This window comes from Microtus ochrogaster, unplaced genomic scaffold, assembly GCF_000317375.1.
Source record: "Microtus ochrogaster isolate Prairie Vole_2 unplaced genomic scaffold, MicOch1.0 UNK1, whole genome shotgun sequence".
In the NCBI taxonomy this organism is placed as follows: Eukaryota; Metazoa; Chordata; class Mammalia; order Rodentia; family Cricetidae; genus Microtus; species Microtus ochrogaster.
The window spans coordinates 22,040,854-22,048,960 of NW_004949099.1; the positions used below are offsets into that span (position 1 = coordinate 22,040,854).

General features: G+C 40.9%; 1 protein-coding gene across 1 annotated transcript in view; it reads left to right on the forward strand.

Moving 5' to 3' along the window:
- LOC101998542 (histone-lysine N-methyltransferase SETMAR) overlaps window positions 1-8,107 on the forward strand; it is a 13,322-nt gene that overhangs the window by 1,096 nt on the left and 4,119 nt on the right. The gene's annotated exons all lie outside the window — the stretch shown is intronic.

Here is an 8,107-nt window from a genome sequence, read left to right on the forward strand (position 1 = left end):
GAGAGAGAGAGAGAGAGAGAGAGAGAGAGAGAGAGAGAAAGAGAGAGAGAGACCCCGTGAGTTTCATCAAGGTTGTTTACTGAAACTTCCGTCCTCTTGACTTTTTTTGTTACTGACTTATTCTTTGAGAATACCCTGTAATATATGCTGATCTTATTCTGCCCTCCCCCAACTCTTCACAGACCCTTGCCTACCTCATGCCGTGTCTATCCAATTTCACATTCTTTCTTTCTTGAAAAAAAAGCCGTTGGCCTGAAGGGAAGGTTCTTAAATGAACGGGATCTAATATTTTTCTATGAACCTGTAATAAGACCTTAACAAGGATTTTACTTTATTCTATTGGTAAAATGGCAGTTCCCTGTAGTGTGTGTGGCAGAGGGGTGACTTTTTAAAAGGAGCATATTTCTCTGGTCTTATACTCAGAACTTATTGAGGGATCAGAGCAAATCAGTTTCCTGTCTTGGTCTCAACTGTCTCTCATGGAAGAATGGCCTGGTACTGAATCTCAGCCCCTAGAGTCAAAACTTAGCTGAGGTCTCCTTCATGCTGAGAGATCTTGGACAAATGTGAGTTAGCTTCTGCGAAGCCTTGGAAGCCTTTTGTGGAGAGTTTAAGTAATAGTACCTCGCTTTACAGCTGCTTTGGGAATTGCTGTTTCTAGTTCTCTGTAAGAACCGAATAAGTGTCCTCTACTGTCACTGCCTCAAAGCCCCTGCTCTGACCTTCAACCCCTCTGACCGTGCCCTAAAAGTTCCCTAAGGAATTGGGAATACCCAAGATTCTGGCGAAAGAACTTTGCCCTTGGATATTGGACTTAGATGCTGATCTAGTCATCTTAGCCACTCCACAAAGCCAGAGCTTTTTGTTTTCCAAGTGAAGATAACTTAAAAGTGTATACCTTTCCCCCATCTTTTATCAGTACAAGTTGGGCTGCCTCTTCCTTCCTGCTAGGGTTTTTGTGAGCAGCAAATGGGGTAATAACTTCTACAGCAGATTTCAAAAGGCAAATCACGACTTTAATGCGCAAACTAGTTACTGTCTTCTCAAATTATGATTTGCGGCCCATAGTACATGTCTGTATTTGCATTGATAGTTTATTATTAACAGCACAAGTAGATAGCACTATATATACACCAAAGAACCCTTAAAGCATGTTAAAGATCAAACATTACAGAATGTCTGGTAAGACTACCTGTATGTTTTTCTTTATTTGTCAAACTGTTGAGTGCCTGTAAAATGCCAGGCTCTGTATTAGGTGAGACCTAGAAGATGGCTTCATTCAGTTGAAAACAGCATATTGGCTAGTTTTATTTTAAGCTAGAAGTATCTAATATGGATGAAAAATGCTGCATTCTTAAGTATATTCAGTAAGTATTCATTAAGAACTAAACATATACCAAGTGATGAGTTGGGACGCAGAGGCTGGGAAAACATGCTTCTGCCCTCAAAACACTAACAGTGAAATGATCCTCAAACTGATTTGAACAGTTTGTGATACTGAATGAAGTGTGTGTGTGTGTGTGTGTGTGTGTGTGTGTGTGTGTGCAGGTGGGTATGTATGTATTGTGAACTCTGCAAATAAATTTCCAGTTGGATATATTTTTTTTGCCATCTTCTTTAACAACAATCCATAAAACAGTAGAATAAAATAACTCTTTGTTAGCCCACTTTATTTTCAACATAACTAACAATAACTTAATTAGCCAGGCAGTCGTCTATAATCTCGCCACTCTGGAGGCAAAAGCAAGAGAATAAATGTAAGGGCCACCCTAAGCTACACAGCAAGACACTTTCTCCAAAAACTAGTCGCTAGGAAGGTAGCTGGCTCAGTGACCGAGTGCTTTATGCTCAAGTTCATGGGTTTGATTCCCCGCACCTTCAAAAGTTAAAGGGTTTTATATAAGTATCTTCTTTAGCATCCTCACAGTCATTAGGGTCCATAAACTCAGGGGGTTTGATGAACTAATCATAGTTTTCAAATTAAAATAAGTACCTGTCTATTTTTAAAAGGAAGAGGGAGGAGAGAAAAAGTAACTCATATGACTGATCCTTAGACAGCCATTGAAAGTCAGGAGAATGGAACTGTTCGAAAAAGATATTCCTGGTGTCACAAAGCGAGATACTGAGCAAAGTGAAGTAAATCAGCCCAGCAGTGTTACTGCTGCAAAAGGATACACAATGGCCCACAGCACTGAGCAAGCACATGGGCCGGGCCAATTAACCTGTGTCTCACACCATTGGTGGCAGCTCAACCTCACAATCTGACATGATCGGCTAATTAATAGTGGGTGGGCAAGGGAAGGTTGCAATAGAGAGTTGAGTTTCAAGTCTACCATCCAGGGTTTGGCAAATGGGCAGATTCACAAGAGTTTCACAAGATGGAGGAATGGTCTTTTGGGAGGCTAGCCATCTCTGCTAGAAATGACTGCTTCTCAGAAAACATAATCCACATTCTTGACACTATAAAACAAGCCTCATGGTTGCCCAGATTGTCTCATGGTACTAGTGGTGTAGGATGTGTGTCTTGGATCCTAGCAATGCAGGGTAGAATTCTGCATGTGCTATGGAGATGCTCCACCACAGACCTGCACTCCCAGCTCACCTTCAGCTCATTTTCTTCCATGTATTCCACATGCATAAAAGGAATCTTAGAAAAAAATCAAAATAGCTTACTTCCTTGCAAACGCTGGCTTCACAGGCCCACACAACCATTAAGGCATGAAGAACTCAAGGTAAAAATAACTTTCTGTCTGCTTTCCTTTGGGATGCTGTGTAAAGAGAAAAGAGAACATTGAAATGTTCATATTAGAAGCCAGTGTATCATAACGTCCTCAGGGTTGAAAGCCAAGGAGAAAATAAACTAATTGGTTTTCTCCAGCTAAGTCAGGTTTAATCACTTGTCAGGTCCCTAAGATCAACTTCAAACATTATTTTTCAGATCTCAGCTGGGCCTTGACCGGAATTATCTGGCTCACGGTCCCCTAATAGCTGTCAGAAGCAAAAGCAAACTGATGACGCTGGACGCCAAGTCCAAGGATTCCTCTAGCTGCATTTTCAACACAACCAAAAAAGGAAGGAAGGTTTCCACAGTGCTTCCTTAAGTATTCCTTAGGATTCGGGAAGCTTCTGTAAGAGTGATGCTCGTGTTTAAAACCCTAGTACTGTACAGACTTGTGCTTGAGTTTCTGGGACTTTGATACAGAATGTTAATCAGAACAGTCCTGACTTGCAGATTTTGAAGAGCTGCAGTGAAGCAGAACAAACTGGGTGTCTGCTGTGTGTCTAGAACTACAGACTAGAAGGACACTTCATGACACACCCCAGAACTCAGGTTTTTCCTCTGGACACACATTTGAAAAATGACACCTACACATTTAACACAGTTCAACATTCAGTTTAGTTCATGCTAGCCTAGTTTAGAGAAGAAATCATCATGAACAAGAGAAGCCAAGATAGCTATTTATTTTTTTAGCATGCTATATGCTGTTTCTATTTTTGTTTCCTAGATAATTATTATTTATATTTTTTCTTCAGTATTTCTTGTGGAAAAAAATTGGAATTTCTGCCCAGGATGTGGCTGATAGGGAGTCATTTCACACTGGTAGTTTTGCACTTATTTCTAGCTCTTGCATATGACAATTTAAGAACAGTAAAATTCCCCTTCTTGTCTTTTTTCCTCTGCTGATTTCAAATCCCAGTATGGATAAGACAGTTACTAAGGCAGTGTTTGTTGATAAATGAAGGAAGTCTGGGCTGGGTCAGCTCTTAATCTCCTTACTCAAAATGAGTAAGTAAGCAAGGATAGGAAAGTATTTCATAGACCGGACTTTTGTTTGGATATGTTTGCAGCCAGGAAGTTTAATTCCAGGACCTATTTTTTTCACCACCTCCTACAATACCTGCTTAATTTTTCTTAAATTCACATGCCAGCCCCAATTGTAATTGTTTAGATTCTCTCTTATAGTTTCCTTTATAAGTGAGATAGAAAGAATGGATAGTTAAGGGAAGGTAATATTTTCAAAGCAAGTCCCAGGCCCTGAGTAGCATTATCTCCCTAGGAGCTTGTGTTAACCACCCCCAATATGAATATTTTCCCTGTCATAACTGTTGATCTACAACTTATCCAGTCATTTGCCAAGAGTCACCATAGTAATGTGAGTCTAGCTCTGTTTGCGTCTCCAGAGTGGGCTACATTCTGCACTGAGAAGCCCTGGTGATTTTGCCCTGTGTTCCTGGCCACAGTCATGAGTTTTTCTGCCTGAAGTACTGCATAGTTTGTTCCAGTATCTTAAACCCAGTTGGAAACCTGGTAGTTCTTTGTTCATTTGCATCTCTGATGACATTTTCTAGCCTTTTCCTATCGCCAGTTACAGCTTTCACCCTACCATATTAGCCAGACTCCCTTGATTGCATGAAACATAAACACCCCTCAAACTGGCTCAAGCAATAGAGGGAAAGAATTGCCTCACATAATGGAAATATCCCAAAGTAGCCACCATAGACCTGTCTGTATCAAGACTCTAATGAGGTCTAGTAATATCTTACCGCTACACTTCGTGTTTGCAGAGCAAAAGATTCAAGCCCACTTCTGGGTTGGAAAACCCACCAAAATCTACCAGTCCAGAGCTCAAAAAACCACCAATCCCTGAGCCCCCAAACCTACCAGTCCGTGAGCTCAAAATCTCACCAGTCCCTGAGTTTAAAATCCCACCAATCCCTGCACTTGCCTTAAAATTCCACAACCCCACCCTGGAAAACTCTGCCTCTAAAAAGTCCTATATAAAGTCTGCCTCCTGCTCAGTTCCTTGTTGCTTTTTACACAAGCAGAGGCTACCACCCTCTTTTGTCTCTCCCAATAAACCTATTGTGTGAGGTTTGTTATGCAATGTGACTTTGCTAGGCTCCTGACTGTGGGACACTTTTCCTTTCAGAGCTATAAACTTGTGTAGGGGAAACCCTTCCCCTCGCAGCTGTAACACTGTTCACACCTCTACTTCCCTTTTCAGTACTTGGCTAGACAGGAGGTTTTGTCTAAATGGTAAACTTGATACTGAGCATTCTCTGGAGGGGTCCTACTTCCTTCTTTGTGTCAGTAACTCAGATTTGTGGTTCTTTGTTCTGGCTTAGATGGTGTGCTTGGTCACACACTAACCACCTACCCATTCTCTTTAATTGTCCTTGTTCTCAGTTGTGTGTTTGTTTTTGACGTGGCATCTCTTAGAGCATAGGTTGATCCGGAACTATCTGAGGCCAAGTCAAAGATGATCTTGAACTTCGGTTCCTGTTGCTTCCATCTGTGAAACTCTGGGGGCAACCCAGAGTGCCTCCACTGTATATTATGTGGTACTGGGGATAGAACCCAGGGCCTCCTGCATGCTGAGCTAATACTCCACCAACTGATCTATAACCTCAATCCCATCCCAAACACTTAAATTAGTGATGTTCTGTTTAGCCAGGTCAGCTTCTGGAGCCATCTGCAATCCTCATCCAAACTCCTACATCAAAAGTGGAGAGACTTCTGGGAGGAACTGGGGGGAAAACAAGTCCGCTGTGACCAAAGCCTGTTCTGTCCTTGGTGTCCCATAAGCCCAAGCAGCCTTCAGGTTTAACCTTGTGGATAAATTTGGTCCACAGATTTGTAACAGGAAGTAGGGTACAGACAGACTTAGTAAAGTGTTACAGACTAGATACATTTCAGTTAAGATCAAGGCTCCCCCCAGTTTGCAACACACTTCCCACCATCAAAGTTTGACAGTTTGCTGAACATAAGGATTCAAACAGAATGTCTAATGATTGATGACCTCAAATTCATAAGCATTTGAATAGAATGTCTAATGATTGATGACCTCAAATTATCTCTGGGAAAATGGATACTCACATAACAATATATTAAATTAGACATGGTTTTTAAAAGGTTTTGGAGGTTTTGGTTTTGGTAATATGGAGCCTCCAACCTAGCTCCTTTCATATGCTATGCAAACCCTGCCACTGAACTGTCTCCCTACCTCAAAGGAGTATTCTTCACTATAGTTACTTTTAAAATCAATAAAATACTTTTCTTCTATAGTATTTTTCTAACCTTTTCTGGAGGAATAAAATGAAGAAAGATGAAGATAAAATTATTTATAATCATCACTGGTATCAGGGTCAATGGTTCTAGATCTATTTTTATTCTGGTCTGGTAAAATGGCACAATAGGTAGAGACACTTCATGCCAAACTGGAAATTTACCTTGAAGTCTGTATTGTTTGTTCAAAGATATCTAAAGCTCATTTGGAAGTTGCTACCATTTGTAACCCAAGTGTAAAGAAACTCAAATTGCCAGATTGTAGAATTTTAATTATAGAATTTTTATATATTTATATATCAAAATATATTCATCTATCTCTATGTCTGTCTCTGTATTTCTTTTTTTTTTTTTCTGTTTTTCAAGACAGGGTTTCTCTGTAGCTTTTGGAGCTTGTCCTGAAACAAGCTCTTGTAGACCAGACTGACCTCAAACTCACAAACTGACTCCAGAGTGCTAGGATTAAAGGTGTGTGCCACCACCGTTCAGCCCCGTCTCTGTATTTCTATCTCAGTGCTACAGAGCAAACCCAGCATGTTCCTTGCACATGTTAGGAAAATATATATAAAAGAACATTTCATAGTAAATTATGAACTAGGGCTATAGCTCAACAGTAGAGTGTTTAACCATCGTGTGTAAGCCCTATGTGCAATCTTCAAAACAGCAAAAGTAAATAAAATATAATAAAGTAGTCTCAAAAATATTTTTATTTTTAAGTAGAAAGAAACAGAACTCATTTTTAGGGGAAAAAAATACTTTCCTGGCTAGAAAACAGCAGTAAGTCAGACTTATTCTAAGAAGAGTCATCTGTGTTGGGAAAGAAATCATTTTCTAGTTCAGTGACTTAATACTGCACTTTAGAAGGATGCGCTCTTTGAGGGACAAATCAGTTTAAAAATACTCCTCATAAAAAGGTTCACCAGGAGATCAGAAAACCTTCATTTTACAGCTACTTCTTAAAATGCCTCAAAACCATTTATATTTCAGTGTTGAATAGGAAAAAAGCCAAAAGTGGGTTCTGGATAAGACAGCACTTGATGGACAGGAGCATCTTTTTTTGAGAGTTCCTTCATCCCTGTAGGACATCCCTACACAGCTAACGTGGTAAGACACAATGTAAGCGGAAGCTGTTTAACTCCCCACCCCCAAGTCACTGTCTAAGCAGAAGGCTGGCCTGCCCCCCACCCCAGACTCCCACTCTTCACCTTCCTAATCTTTCAGCGGGAATGCCAATCCTCCTCCAGTTCTGTGCTTTTTAAAGTATAGGCTTCTGCACTTAACTGCACAGCTCTGCTAAACCTCCACAGGGAGTGTCACTGCATGTTGTTCAGTGTCTTTCTAAAGAGGGGCCCAGGAGACACTCGTTAACAGGGGATCAGAGATGGGCAATTCCAGCATCCCGCCGTATCCTGTAGCATCGTGACCCCAAATGGTGCCGCTTCGCAGGACCACTCCTACCCAACTCTGTTGACTCTGTGCCATGCCACTTTACTAAGGGTCAGAATACAAACAGTCCCCAGGAACTGCCTCCCACAAAAGAATGGTTTGGAGGAACACACTGGTGAAACTTCTTTCTTGTATTTGTACTAGAAAAGTCCATGTTGCTTCTGAGGGTGAGATTGTTCCTTACAGACAGTGCAAAACTTGCGTCTAATCATATGCCCTCTTTAAACTGACTGATTCCAGGTGAAGCCAATTGTTGAGCTGTTTCTGTTTCACACTTTATATGTCTAAGCTCACTGGACCAGTTTATGGGTTAGTCAGCTTTCTGCTATTGTAACAAAACACCTGAGATGATCAGCTTAAAAAATTGAAAGGTTGAACCAGTCGGTGGTGGTGCATGCCTTTAATCTCAGCACTCAGAAGGCAGCGGTAGGTGGATCTCTGTGAGTTCGAGGCCAGCCTGGTCTATAGAATGAGTTCTAGGACAGGCTCCAAAGCTACAGAGAAACTCTATCTCAAAGAACAAAGAGAAAGAAAGAAAGAAAGAAAGAAAGAAAGAAAGAAAGAAGGAAGGAAGGAAGGAAGGAAGGAAGGAAG